A 15,110-nucleotide genomic window follows, 5' to 3' on the forward strand; every position below is an offset into this window, starting at 1 on the left:
TTCTGAATTCTCCCTCCCTCTCCCCCCCTCTTCCCTTTCCCTCCTTCCCCCTCCTTCCTAAATAGTTCTTTTCATCTTCCTAGAACTTCCGTATACTAAGGTCTCTCTTTGACTTACTAGAGGCAAAGACGGAACACAGATATATAATCATTTTGAAAAATCAGCCAGCTATCTAAAATATGAAATTACAGCTGTGTCAACATCCTACTGTACACCATCAAAATCTCAAGGTGATAAAAAAAAAAAAAAGTCAGTAAAAACAGTGCAACTACAGGCGTGTTCCGAAGGCTTGGATGAGGCTTAGATAGGAGTACTGGAAATGTGGCCCTCAGTGTGGCAACGTGAGAGGTGGCAGTACCTTTGACAGGCAGGGCTCATTAGAGGTGCTTACACCACGGAGGGTGTTACTCTCAGAGAAGGTCAACGCTGCTCTCATGGAATGAGTTCTCCTGAACTCAAGCTGTCACCAAAAGACCCAGACCGGTCTTCCCCTACTCCCTGGCCTACTGTGTCACTATGTCGTCTTTCCCTCCCACGTGACCCGCACAGTGATGCTGATGCCATGTAATCCAGCTCAGCAGCCTCACGGAAAAGACAACCAAGCATAGCTGTCCGAGCCTGGACTTTCAGCCTCTACACATGTGCGCTAAATAAACTTCTTTTCTTCATAAAGTACCCAGATTGGCCTAACTTGTGTTTTGGTTTTTTTTGTGGAGGGAGGGGATGTTGATTTTTCAAAACATGGTTCCTTTGTGTAGCCCTGTCCTGGAACTCACTCTGTAGACTAGGCTGGCCTTGAACTCACAGAGATCCACCTGTCTCTGCCTCCCGAGTGCTGGGATTAAAGGCGTGCGCCGCCGCCGCCGCCGCCGCCGCCGCCGCCGCCGCCGCCGCCGCCGCCGCCGCCGCCGCCGCCGCCGCCGCCGCCGCCGCCGCCGCCACCACCACCCAGCTTAGATTTGCCTAACTTGTTATAGCAACAGAAAACAAACTTTCACACACTCTATAAGAAACCACTAGAGAATTCCTTAATAAATGCAGTGCTTATTATAAGTACTCAGCAGAGAACTATCTCCTCAACTATAGTACAAAATTCAGGACTCATAGACAAAAAGATCAGTAAGTCTGACGATACAAAAGTCAAACATTTCTGCAAGGCAAACATCACCATTAACAAATATAACCCAGAACTGTCTACCCAGGGATGTCACTGCCCACCGAGGACTGGACCCTCCTCTGTCAATTAGCAATCAGGAAAATGCGCCTCAGATGTGCCCACTGGCCAGTCTGATGGAAACAGTTCCTCAGCTGAGGGGCCTTCTTCTCTGGTCTCTCTAGTGTGTGTCTAGCAAACTGGGGGAAATATACTTGCAAATTATATTAGGAACAAAAAAGCTATTTTTCCTACTAAGAAAATATGTATAAAGTGCTGAGAAAACCATAAATAATTCAGTTCTTAAAAAAACAAACAAACAAAAAAAAAAGCCAAATCTTGTCAGGTATGAATGATGGCTCATAGCTTTAATCTTAGCACTTGGGAGGCAGAGGCAGGCAAATCTCTGAGTTCAAGGCCAGCCTGGTCTACAGAGACAGCCAGGGCCACACAGAGAAACTCCGTCTTAAACAAACAAAGAATGCCAAATTTTCAATTTTTGGCAATCCCCAGTAACAAACTAGAACTAACTCTTAAATATTAAAATATATTCTGTCTCACTGAAAAGAATGCCTGTTTCCCACTTATCAGAATAGCAAAGTCAAAAGTCTGATGATCCTGCATTGATGAGGTATTTCCATATTGCTAATGGGAATGCCATAGATGGGAATTTGGTGAAGAATTATTACCAAAATCTTAACTGCCCATACCCTATCAGCCAGCAAAATCTACTTCTAGAAATTTATTCTTAATATTACACAGGTACAGTTCCAAAATAATACAGACATAAGGTCATTCGTTTGCTTATAAATAAAACAAATAGGCACAAACAGGACCTCCATCAACAGGAATTAAATCAACGTGCCACATCTGTGATTCATGTGGCTTTGGGGCGTCTTTTGGCAGTTCCCATATTATCTCACATTTTTTCCATCACCACTGTACCTGTTACAGTGTATTTGGAGCACTACAAACTGTGTCCATATCAGACGTCAGCTTAGTCGATAAATGTGTTTCTGATGTGTTCACCCACCAGCCATTCCTTTCGTCTTTTTTTCTGTGAGCCTGCCTATTTCTTGAGACACCAAAAAAAAAAAAAAAAACCTAAAATTAGGCTATGCTGGTTATTTTTTGTCAAGTTGACACAAACTAAAGACACCAGGGTGGGTGGGGACCTCAGTTGAGGAATTGCTTCTATCAGACCGGCCTGCGTCCGTGATGCCTTTCCTTGATTGCCAATGGATGGAGGAAGGTCTAGTTTACTATATGTGGTGGCACCCCTGGACAGCTGGTCCTGGGTTATATAAGAAAGCAAGCTGAGCATAACCCTGGAATAAGCCAGTAAGCAGTGTTCCTCCATGGTCTGCTTCAGTTTTTGACCCCAGATACCTGGCTTAAGTTCTTGTCCTGGCTCCCCTGGATGATGGACTGTGACGTGGAAGTATAAGTCAAATATACCCTTTTCTCCCCAAGCTGCTTTTGGTCATGATGTTTATCACAGCAACAGAGAGCAAACGAGGGCACAGGCCAATCAATAAACCTACAGTGGCCTGGGAGGGTTCAAGTGAAAGACTGAGTCTCTCACTGTATAAAAAAAACTAAAAGAAACTAGAAATGATCACGGTGAATGAGGCAAGCATGTCAAAAGCCGAGGGATCCTGAAAGCTGGATGTGCACCCCAGTTAACAAGGAGTGAATGCACAATGAGGCTATTGAAGAAAGTTAAAACTTATCCTGTGGCCGGGCAGCGGTGGAGCACGCCTTTAATCCCAGCACTCAGGAGGCAGAGCCAGGTGGATCTCTGTGAGTTTGAGGCCAGCCTGGTCTACAGAGCGAGATCCAGAACAGGCACCAAAACTGCACAGAGAAACCCTGTCTCAAAAACAAAAACAAACAAACAAAAAACCTTATCCTGCAGTAGACATACAAGTGGAATAAACAAATAGTTTCTGTATAATGTGGAGAAAGTTGTAGTATTCAAGCCAACCATAAGAATCCTGAAAGCCAGCACCCAGACCAGAGTATGACCTTAACCGTTGTCACCTCCGTGAAGCTGAGAGAGGTGAGGATATTGCAGAAGTGAGGTTGCATCAGAAGGTTGAAGAATGAAGTTGTCTCTGTAACATGAAGGTACAAAGGTGAAATATCACCCATTCACGTGGAAGCCGCAGCAAGCTGCCAGAGGTGACTGAACTAAATCCGTAATCTTCCCTGAAGATGAAACAGTGTCACACTGGAAGACGGTGCCTTCTGGGACTTTCCTAGCTGCTGAGAAGTCCATGCCTAACTTCAAAGACTGTTAAAAGACAGATTGGCCCTCTGATCAATGGCTGATGTCACTGGTGACTTTAAGTTGATACCAAGGCTCATTCAGAAAATCCTAGGGCTATATGAACCACTCTAAATCTACTCTGCCCAGACCCTGTTAGCAGAACAACAAAGTCTGAATGGCAGCACATCTGCTCACCACATGACTCATGGGGTATTTTAAGCCGACTGCTGAGTCATATTCAGAGAAAAAGATTGTTACTGCTCATTGATAGTACCGTGTCCAGCTATGATCAGGGATACAGCTGTACCATTGCTTGCATGCCTGCTGACAATCATCTGCCCCCAGCATACAGAGCAGGGAGTCATCTTACTATTCCCTAACTGCCTTAAGACCACTCCTACCATCGATGCTGATCCACAAAAGAGCGCTGGGGGAAGTAAACCGAAAAGGTTCAGGAAAGGATTCCCAATTCTGAATGCTGGAAAGTGAGTTTAGACAGGAGTCAACATTAATTACCACATTCATGAGAAGATGGAAGGAGATGATTTCAGACTTGGAGTGGTTGAAGGCTTCAGTGGAGGAAGAGACAGAAGAAAGAGTGTGAGAATGGGAATTACAGGTGAAGCCTGACAACATGGCTGGATGGAGGTCTTCTGATATTTAGACTTTAGGAAGGATGACATTGCTTCTTACAGGCAGTCAATCCTAGATAGAAAGTCTACTCGACGTGGTGATGCATGTTCGAAACAGTGTTGAAATAGCCATTTCAGCTTAAAATATTGCTTCATTTTAGTGGACAAAGCAATGGTGTGGAACAAAATACTGTTAAATAACATTTTAAATGAGTCAAAGAAGGGACGAGTTGGTGCCGCACGCTTGGTTGTTACAATAAACTCACCACATCACCCTTGCAACTTGCAGCCACCACACCGCTCAGTGAGCAGCCGCAGGCACAGAGGCAAGATCCTTCACCAGCAAAGACATAATAACCAGCTGAGAGCTCAGGTGATCACTAACATTTTTTAGGAGTAAAGCATTTTAAATAAAATATTGACTTTTTAGACATGATACTATATCATATTTAATATGCATCAGTATTCTATAAAAATGAGTGAGAAATCAAACAAGCCTCACTCAGCTATGGTCTGGAACTGAACTCACAATATCTTTAAGGTATATTGTACTTTCAAAATCAGGTTCCTGACTTCTGAGCAATCGTGTTGTAAGACATGGCTGAAGAGAAAAGCTTGATCAGAATACCCCTGATCAAGGGTTCACACTTAGGAAGAACCCAAAGTAAGATTTTTAAATAGTCTCTATTAATGAAGACACATAGCCTGTCCAGGATTAAACACTTAAAATATGAATGATTTCTTTTGAAAAATTCTATCTGAAGAAACAAGACTCCCATGTTCTTTTGCACTCTGATACACTACTCAGAATTAAGAAACTCTGATGTTGGCCAGTGAGATGGCTCAGTGGGACAAGGTGCTTGTCACTGAGCCTGAGAACTTGAATTCAATCCACGGAGGAAAAGAACTGATGACATCCACAAGATGTCCTCCGATGTAGACAAGTGCACCTTGGCATACCCTTGTGAGCACATACACACAGAAATAAATAAGTGTAAAGAAGAACTTTAAAAGAAAGAAAGAGGCTGGAGAGATGGCTCAGTTATTAAATGCAATTGCTGCTCTTCCAGAGGACCTGAGTTCAATGGATTCAATCCCCAGAAGCTACATTAGGCTGCTCAAAACCTCCTGTAACTGCAGTTCCAGGGGATCCAACCCCCTCTCCTGGATCCCATGGACACACACACACACACACACACACACACACACACACACACACACACACATGCACATCTTCTTTTTAGAAAAGAAATATTGACTTCACATGCTGGGAACGACATGGTCCACCCAAGGATCACCACGTACACCAGATGTCAGTGAAAAAAGTGACTTCCTATGTTGATGCTGGTTCTTCAGCTTGGCCATGATGAGGCCTCCTCCATTTTCTAGGACAGTCTCAGCTTGTTCTACTTTCTCCTAACCCAGCTGGCACCTGCCAAATTATGTGTGAATTTTGGGTTGAAGATTATAGATCTCTTGGATCCTCAGTTGGTCTAAAGCAGTGGTTCTCAACCTTCTTAATGCTGCAATACATAGCTTGAATATAGTTCCTCATGTTATGGTGACACCCCAACCATAAAAATACTTCATTGCTACTTCATAACTACACTTTTGCTACTGTTGTGAATCATAATGTAAATATCTGATATGCAGGATATCTGATATATGATCCCCTCCCAGGGGTTTCGACCCACAGGTTGAGAACCACTCCTCTAGGGTTTGGTTTATATCATAGATGGACACAATACACCTACTCATCTTAAAACTGCTCACTGAGGACCTCTCTCTGCATCAGCATCCTGCTATGGCAGGTGCTAAGGTAGGTTCTTATAGAGCTTTTCCATGGCTGGAGAGACTCAGGAAAGAGACGTTCCGGGAAAGATCACTGAATGACAGACAGCTGCAAGAGGCATTTTCATGGCAGAAAACAGGAAGAGATCCTTGGCAACTAAAACTGTGAGATGCTGTGGAGGAAGAGGATGAGATGGAAGGGAGGAAGAGCTGTCTTTATTTTTACTGGTCAGAGGAAGGAGAGAGTAAGTTCGAAGCCAAGGAGATTCAAAGTAAGTGTCTGCAGTAGAGAAAAACACAGCATGGACTTCAGCAACCAGACTGCCTTTAAAAAAAAAATCATGTGTCTGAGAGAAGACCAGTGCAGGGTGGGCGAGAAGTTCTGAATCCAGTGTGAGGCACCTGACAAGACCAGTCCCTCGAGTCACACGTGTTGCACAAGCGCTGCACCGAGGAGGTGTGCCTACACTCTGCACACCCTTCTAGCTGGGGCTGGGATACTGGAGCTCCATGAAGCCCCTAACACCCTGGGTCTACGTGCAGTATTTGTTTTGCATGCAAGAGTCTGACTTTTCACGATTGCACACACACAAAAGCCCTTGTGAGCACAATGGTAAGTCGCATAGACTCCAGGCATCCTTTCCTGGAGATGCTTCTCCTACCACCTATTAAAGGTGCCTTTGTTCTCCTCGGATGAGGCAGCAAACGCAATATTTGGTAGATTGCTTTAGAACAGTGCATCATCCGCTGTTGCTTGATGCTTGCTACCAAGCCTCCAGGAAGATCCTAAGTGCTAAGCTGCTTTAAAGGCAGAAAGTCACCAAGATTGGTGGATGATAAGAAGCTGGGGCAAGGCCTGTTTTTATTGTTCCCAGTTTAATTCCCAAGGCATACTTGGTAGGATTCTAAACACTTCCATGAAAAGAAAGTATTTCTCACTCTCTTCACACACTTGAATAATCTTCTGTTCCATGGGAAACAAAATATTTCCATTGTTTAGATACTGTATTTTGATTGGTTAGACATAGTTTCATATTGGGTTATTGCTTGTTTGGTTTTGTTTTCCCCTGATTGGCTTTTCGAACTCAGCTTCACATAACCTTCTACACAATGGCCTCCTAATTGTGGTGCTCCGTTTAACCTATTTCTACACCAACACAGCTTTCCTCCAAACTTTGAGTGAACGTCTCTTTTTGCTGTTCTCATTCACTGTATTTCTTTCTTTCTTCTTACAAACAGCGAGAAACATAAGCAGAGTGAGTCCTTTAACTGATAAGGACTTTCTGGGGTTAAGCGTAGCTAGACATCAGCAGGGGCCTTCCACTTACCATTACCCAGGTTTTGTCTTGTTTTCTGCAACAGGGTTTCTCTATATAACCCAGGCTGTCCCAGAACTTGCTCTGTAGACCAGGCTGGCCTCAAACTCAGAGATCCGCCAGCTTCTGCCTCTCAAGTGCTGGGATTAAAGGCGTGCACCACCTGGCTCCATCCTACAGTTTCCAAGACTCTAGAAAGGACCCTAGGTTTTAATTCTTTTCCTCAACTGAGCTCTTATTACATTATTCTATTTGAGAATCTGGAATCTTAGAAGAATACTGAAGAGACTATTACCTCAGACACTGAAGGGTTAGTGAGTTTACCCTGTTTGCATGCTAACAAATGAGCCTGCCATGTATACTGACAGACTTAGAGCCTGGGACCAGAGACAATGACTTTGTTAATCAGAACACAAATACAAACGTCAGTCTGAGTAATGACTGGTGTCACAGGGTGACACATGGACCAGATGTTACCTGGGCAAACACCATAGGAGGACTCCAAGATTAGCAAAGACTGGGTCACATAGGGCTGTGGGTCCTGTCCATCCTTCCCTCCTAGGAAAGATTTCCTCAGAGAGAGGAGCTGGTCTTACTCTTCTGGGGAGAGGGCTATTTCTAAGCTTCATTATCTCTTGCTTCCATGGCCATTAGCTCTCCAAACACCCTTGAACAGAGCATCTGAAAACTGTAGGTAGGCTGTGGAGAGCTGCTTCTGCCAGCCATTACTAGGGACGGAAAGCAAGTGCCTCCCAGAGCAATTTACCAGAAATAAACCCCAGGAGCGTGAGGTCTCTCTCCTAGACTAAGCTATTTCTAGATGCACTGAAAACCTGTGTAGCCTCTTCCATCCCACTATCTTAGGGAGCCATTAAATCCCCAAACCTTGTGGGTCAGAATTGACCTGGTAAAGAGGAAGAAACCCGTAGAAAGGCAGAATCAAGAGGTCAGATGTCAGATATACATTCAAAGCAGTGATTGGGAGGGGTTTAGGATTCCTCAATCTGCTGAGTGACTCCCTACTTTCTTAGAAAGCATGTGTAGCCTTGGGCACAAGCAGAGAAGAAATCCATCCAGGTGTTCCTCCACTCCTTTCCCCAGAGTCTGGAACTGCTCAGAGTCCTCATATTATGGGGACTGATCCTGAATTACCCAGGTTATCCAACTGATCCTGAATCATCCAATTTTCCACAGATCACGTGGTCTCGTTCCAGACTCTGCAGGCAGACTGCTCACCAGAAGAAGTGACAGTTCCCATGACTGTTACCAATCCAGACACTTCACTGGTGAATGTCCCTTTTTCAGTGTGAAAGGGCAGGTTTGAAATGAGAGAGGTTATAATTAACAACCAGGGTATGGACCAAAGACTTGAAAGCATTGAAGGGTTAGAGCTTTGAAACTGAGTTATGCTACAATCCAATCAGCAACAAATCACTGAATGTTCCTGAAAACTCTAAACCTATCTTGTCTGGGATCACACATCTCTGCAGCTCAGGGCCTCCCCTCATGTCCACAGCTAGGCAGGCGAACAGCCACGACAGCCTCCTCAGACTTCCAGAGGAAAATGACTCTTCTGACTCCTTTGTGACATTTTGGGAACATTAAACTGAGTGAAACTTGGGGTCATCTAACAGGTTAATGATCCAAATGATTAAACCAACTGCACTAATCTATCCCACAAGGGCCGTGTCCGTCATCTAACGTCTGAAAGTGAGGACACTAGGAAAGAGATGTTGAGATCAAAGTGTGAGCAGCTTGCGTCCCCTCATTCAGAAGCCCGTGCTCTGACTACTTAAGGGGAAGAAAGTGTAAAGCGGTCTTCTATACATTTGGTACACAGGCTTGTGGCACATATACAGACTTGTAAGTATTTTGAATCCCTGGTAATGGGTTTCTCTGCTGATGGAATGAGCCAAATCAAGCTGAATTAATAAGACCAGGTTTAATCTGAGCAAAGCATTCCCGGGTGATCTGGGGAGGAGGAAGAGAATCACGTGGCAGGTCTACGGGCTGGTGTGTAAATACCCTGTAGAAATGGTCTTGAGCAGCTCTGGGTGAGGAGTAGCGCTTGGCAGGCTTTCTAAGAGACGGGATTTGGAGAGGGAGGAGAGGGCTGAGGTGGAGCTTCCAATAGAATGTACACGTGGTAGGATTGTCCCTCTACTTTTAGAATGCGTTTTTCTGTAGATTAAATTTTAACTTCTAGGTTACTGCCTACCTCTATCTTAGCTAAATTAGGCTTTTTGAACTATGACTAACTTGCCTCTGCAGATTGTGTTAATGGCTTCAGTCGTGCCCATCTGCTTCCTAAAAGTCCATTCACAATCCTGGCAAGCTCATATATAACTCCTTAAGACTCGTTCCTTAGGCATGACATCATTCATGTTCAGATTTTCCCATGGGTGGGAATCTTTCAATTGAGAAATTTTTGAACAAACAATAGGGTTCTCCAAGATAGGCTTTGGTAATCATCTCAGGCAGAGTTGCCATAGACAGCTCAATCCAAAACATTTAAAAAAAAAATCACAAATGAGATGACATTCCACTCTGGGAAATGAGTTTCCATCAATAGAAGCTGTGTTCGGGCATCCTTGAGTATCATAAATGAAGGAAATCCTGTCTTATAAACACAGTGGATCCAGATCTCCTGAGGTTAAGCAGGGACCTGAAAGTCCAGAGCTTGTTTTAGCCCTGCTGTGTAGGAGGCAGAACGCTGAAATGACACTCCAGTGGCCATCCCTCTTGAGCAATCCTCTGATCTTGGAGTGCAGAGAGAACCCAGGAACACATGTAAGATATTAATAATGTAATTAGGTTGCCTTAGTCATCACGGCTGAATTTGGTTTTGTAACTGTGGTTGAAAATAATATGAAATTATCTGAACCGTGCCATAGCCCAGTATCATTGGGCACCTATAGACTGTTGTGCAATGCAGTGTTACAACTTGGGTACCTATAGACTGTTGTACAATGCAGTGTCACAACTTGGGCACCTATAGATTGTTGTGCAATGCCGTGTCACAAGTTTTTCATCTTGCGGCTCCATCCTAACTGAAGGATTCCCCTTTTCCTTCTGCAGCCTGTAGCAGCCATTACCCTGCTTTCTGTCTTTATGAATCTGAGAGCTCTGGGTAACTTTTAAAAGAGGAAGCAGTAGTCAAGGTTTATTGGTGTTAATTTAACCTAGTAAGTTTTTGGGTACTTGTTACAGAACAACAAGGAACTAACACACCCATTATCCTTCGTTTTGACCAGGCCCATAGGTCATTCCAATTGTCAGAGCTAGTCCACTGGGCTCCATGGCTCCTTTGTTCTTACCAAACTCAAGACTAACTGTAACATTTTCTTTCCTTTACTTACTTAGTTTTTGAAAAAAAACTCTTACTTTATATCTATAAGTAGGTTACATGAATATATAGTTCACAATAAAATATATAGCAAGATATGTAGTCAAAATCCTTCTATCTTTGTTTTCCTCTGTCCTTGTTCTCACCTACCTTACCTCCCTTCCCTGTCCCCATTCCCCACCCCCACCCCGTAACCTCAGCTGTCAACATCTCCATGTTCTTTGCAGTGCTTTTAAAGTACACGTGCATGAAGAAGACTGCTCATGACTCCCACTCCCCAGTGTCCCCTTCTTAAATCATTTTAGAATGCTTAGCTGGGGGAACTGGGTGCTAGGAACTAAAACTATATTCCCCTGGCTCCTTTAGGCTGAGTGCAAGTAGGTACAATATACATAGGTATGTGTGATGCTAGAGCCAAACCTGGGAACCACTGACTCGCACCCCAAACTCACCCAGATGGGCTATAAACTAAAGGGTTATGTGGTAGTTCCCAGGAGCTTCCTTTGATACATGCCCTTTGACCCTTCTCACTCTGCATCGTCCTGACTGGAAAGCAGATGCTTCATTATGCTCTCAGAGAGGAAAGCACGTGCTCAAGCTGGAGGGCCAGTGACCTAGGGAAGTCACCTCCTTGGGTGTGTCATGGATCATAGCTCTTATCTCAAGCCTGGACAGTGTGTCCCAGACATTTGCAGAGAAAAATATATACCTTCTCTTTTAAAATCACTGCCCACCCCCGTGTGTGTGTGTGTGTGTGTGTGTGTGTGTGTGTGTGTGTGTGTGTGTGTGTCAGAGAGAGAGAGAGTTTAGATACCTGTGTGTCATGACAAATGTATTCCACCATGTTGGGGACAAATTCTCTTTTTGTCCGTGGCTGTGGACACCAGCATAGCTGGTCTGTGAAATTCCAGGAATTCTCCTGTCTTCGCCTCCCATCTTGCCATAGGAGCACTGGGGATACAGGTACTCATTACTTTGCCTGGATTTGTTTGGGTTCTGGAGATCAGAACTCAGGTCCTCAGACTGGTGTAGTGAGTATTTTACCTGGTGATGCATCTTCACAGCCCAAGTTATGTTCTTTTTTGTCTATTCCCACTCACAGCCAAACCAAATTTCTAATACAGAGTTTAAGAAAATAAGATATTTTTTTTCTTAACCTTTTTTTGTGAATAATAAAACTTTGCATACACTGCTATTACGCAGCTTTGTACTGGTTGCTGACTTCTCGTGTCTCTGTCCATTTTGTTCTCTCAAAGAGGACAGGGAGGAGAATGCACACCAGAAACAGGATTGTGTATAAAGATTTGGGCAGGATTTGGAGAAACTGGTGGAAGACAGTAATGAGCTCCTGGACTAGCAACTAAGGAAGCCACCCACACCCTCAGAGCCAACTGTGTAAGCAGATGGACTGGTCCCCGGAACCCAGAGGTCTACAGCTGCAGAACAGGGTGAGCAAAGAGCAGCAGGGTCACTGTACAATAAACCACAGGACTGCTTCTTCCTTCCCACCTCTGGTCTTCTGATGATGCCCCATACTGGCTGATTCCAGTCAGAAGCCCGGCAGGGAGGGAGCTTGGGGACTGAGATCCACAAAATTGACCCCTGGGGACCCAGAGCAGGGTGGGAAAAGTGAAGAACGCATCTGAAGTGAAAAGCAGACACTGTCTTCCATACCAGCATCATGTGCCACCCTTAGTCAGAATGAGAACCCCTGTCCAGTGTAGAGAGCATACAAAGCCTCACATGTTACCTCCATACCATAAAGACATTCCATCTTATTCCAAAGCCTTCATTATATCACTGTTCATTTAACATAAAAGGGAGACCCAAGAATGTGATGAACACGTATCAAAAGTCCAACTGCTTTTTTTTGTAATGGACAACTGAATTCTTAAATTCATAAGTAAACACAAAAGACTCCAAATAGCAGCCCTCTGAAAATCAAAAGTCCTGAGAAAAAGAGCAAAAAATTGAGTAATCAGATTTCCCAGTTTTAAAATATACTGCAAAACAATGGTAATCGAGACACTTGTGGTCCTGGTATAGGGTAAGTACATAACACAATAGAATTGAGAGGCCAGAAATGAACTTCATTTATGTTCATTTGATTTTGACAAGGGTGCCGAGGCCATTGAATGAGAGAATTATTCTTTCAGCGTATAGTTTTCTGAATAGAAAAAGAAAGAAAGAAAGAAGGAAAATAATCAATGTACTTTACTGACACCATATGCAAAAATTATCTCAGAAAGGATCAAAAGTCCGAATAAAGCAAAAACGCTATGAAATCCGCAGAAGGAAGCGTAGTTGTAAGGCTTCTTTGTGTCCTTTTATCAGGCAAAAGTTTTTTTACCTGTAAGACAAAAAAGCACAATGACCATAGAGAACATGCATGAATTGCTTAGACCTCTTAAAACTAATACTTGTATGTGGCAAAGGACCATGAAGAAAACAGCAGTCCTGTCCACACCAGAGAGACAATCCTGGCAAACCACATCTCTAATAAGGATGTAACATCAGAATATATAAAGAATCCTCACCATGCAACAATAAAAACACGAACAACGTACAATGTGGGAAAAGGATTTAGTCAGACACATCTCCAAAGAAGATAAGCAAATGGCCAACAGCACATGAAGAGATGCTCCATAGCCATCAGGTAAATGCAAAGCAAGACAACAGAGACCCGATGCTTAATAACTTCTAGAACAGTTCTAATAAACACAACAACCAGGGCTGATGAGGAGGTGAGGAAATCAGAGCCATCCTACGTTTGTCCATCCTGTAGCTGCGAGAAATATACAGTTGATCCTCCTGAGGGAAGAGGTTTGTGCCGTCCTCAGGATACTGAACACAGAATGCTATATTGAACCAGCAACTTTATTTCTAGTTTTTAAAAGAAATAAAACAAATATTCACTCAAAAATATATACATAGATGTTCATAGCAACACTATTCATACCAGTCAGAAGGAAAAATAATTCCAGCGCAAAATTTTAATCAATTGATCAACAAAACATGATCAACAAAACAATAAATATTTTATTTTATTCAAAATAAAATATTAGTTAGCCAAAGAAAGAAAGAAAAAAAGAAAGAAGGAAGGAAGGAAGAAAGAAAGAAAAGGATGGACTATAGATACCTGTTCGCATCATGGATGAACCTTAAAAACATTATTCCACATAAGATGCATAAGACTATTCATTGCATGATTAAATCTATATTAAATATCTAGAGAGAAAAAATAGTGATTGCAAGTGGTGGAAGAGTAACTGGAAACAATTGCTAACAGAAACTTCTTTCTGAGGCAATGAAAATATTCTGAAATTAGGTAGTGGAGGTGATTGCATAATACGTAAGTGTAGAAAATGCACTGGATTATATACTGTAAAATAGTGAATTTTGTATTGTGGTGCTTTGCATGAAAATATGAGCCTCATATATTGGAATGCCGAGTGGAACTATTTGAAGATTAGAAGGATTAGGAGGCATGGCCTTGTTGAAGCAAGTGTGTCACGGGTTAGACTGTAAGATTTCAAAAGCTCATGCCAGGCCCAGCCTTCCTTCTCTCTCTCTCTCTCTCTCTCTCTCTCTCTCTCTCTCTCTCTCTCTCTCTCTCCCAGATCCAAATGCAAAAGCTCCAGTACCATACCTTCCTGCCTGCCACCCCACCCCCACCATGATAATGGACTAGCCCTCTGAAACTGTAAGTAAGGCCCCAATTAAATGCTTTATTTTATGAGTTACCTTGATCATGGTGTCTCTTCACAGCAGTAGAGCAGTAACTAATATGGTGAGTTATATTTTATTAAAATATTTTGGGAAAATAATCAGAGAAGGGAAATGGGGAGACACCCAAAATAACTGCTGCATCTCTCAGTTCCACCCTGTCTCCGCATCTCTCAGTTCTAACCTGTCTCTGTGTCTTTCCTTTCTCTGAGCCTAATTTTAGATCACTCTTCTCTCTGCCACTGCCCATTCCACATTCCCCTGACCTTACTAGTACCTCAGATGACTACCTTCTTCCCCTGACAGGGTGGCTCAAGTTTTACTCCAGTGGTAGATCAGCCTTTGATTAGTCATTGATTAGTCATTATTGTGGACCATCTAAGCTTTACAAGTTGTCTATGTTGTGTAGTAGAATTGACTTTCTCAATACTAATAAATACAAATTCCAATGATTGAATCACTGCCCATTCCTGGTGCTTTGTCTGGCAGAATCAACTTTCTTGACACTGGCATCCATTGCTCGTCTGTAGTCACTCCTTTACCCACCTCTAGTTTTAGTAGTATGAGAAATAAAAATGACCAGGGAAGAGGTTTAATTTTCAAATTAACAAGATGGCCAGACTATACTAAATGGAAAATCATTCCTCCCTTGTACCTCTGGACCTCCAAATCCAAAGCCATAAATCTATGGCTATGGGAGTAGCAAGGGAAATTTCTGAAAGTGAGGATAAGGAATAATAATGGTGAAAGGTACAATCCCAACCTCTGCCTTGGGTTCTTGGACCCTCAGGTGGCGTAAGACAGACACCGCTGATAGGTGGTCCCTGGCACAGTGCACACACTGTCCTCTGGAGCAGTACCCCCCACTGCAGCT

This window comes from Peromyscus maniculatus, chromosome 7, assembly GCF_049852395.1.
Source record: "Peromyscus maniculatus bairdii isolate BWxNUB_F1_BW_parent chromosome 7, HU_Pman_BW_mat_3.1, whole genome shotgun sequence".
NCBI lineage: Eukaryota > Metazoa > Chordata > Mammalia > Rodentia > Cricetidae > Peromyscus > Peromyscus maniculatus.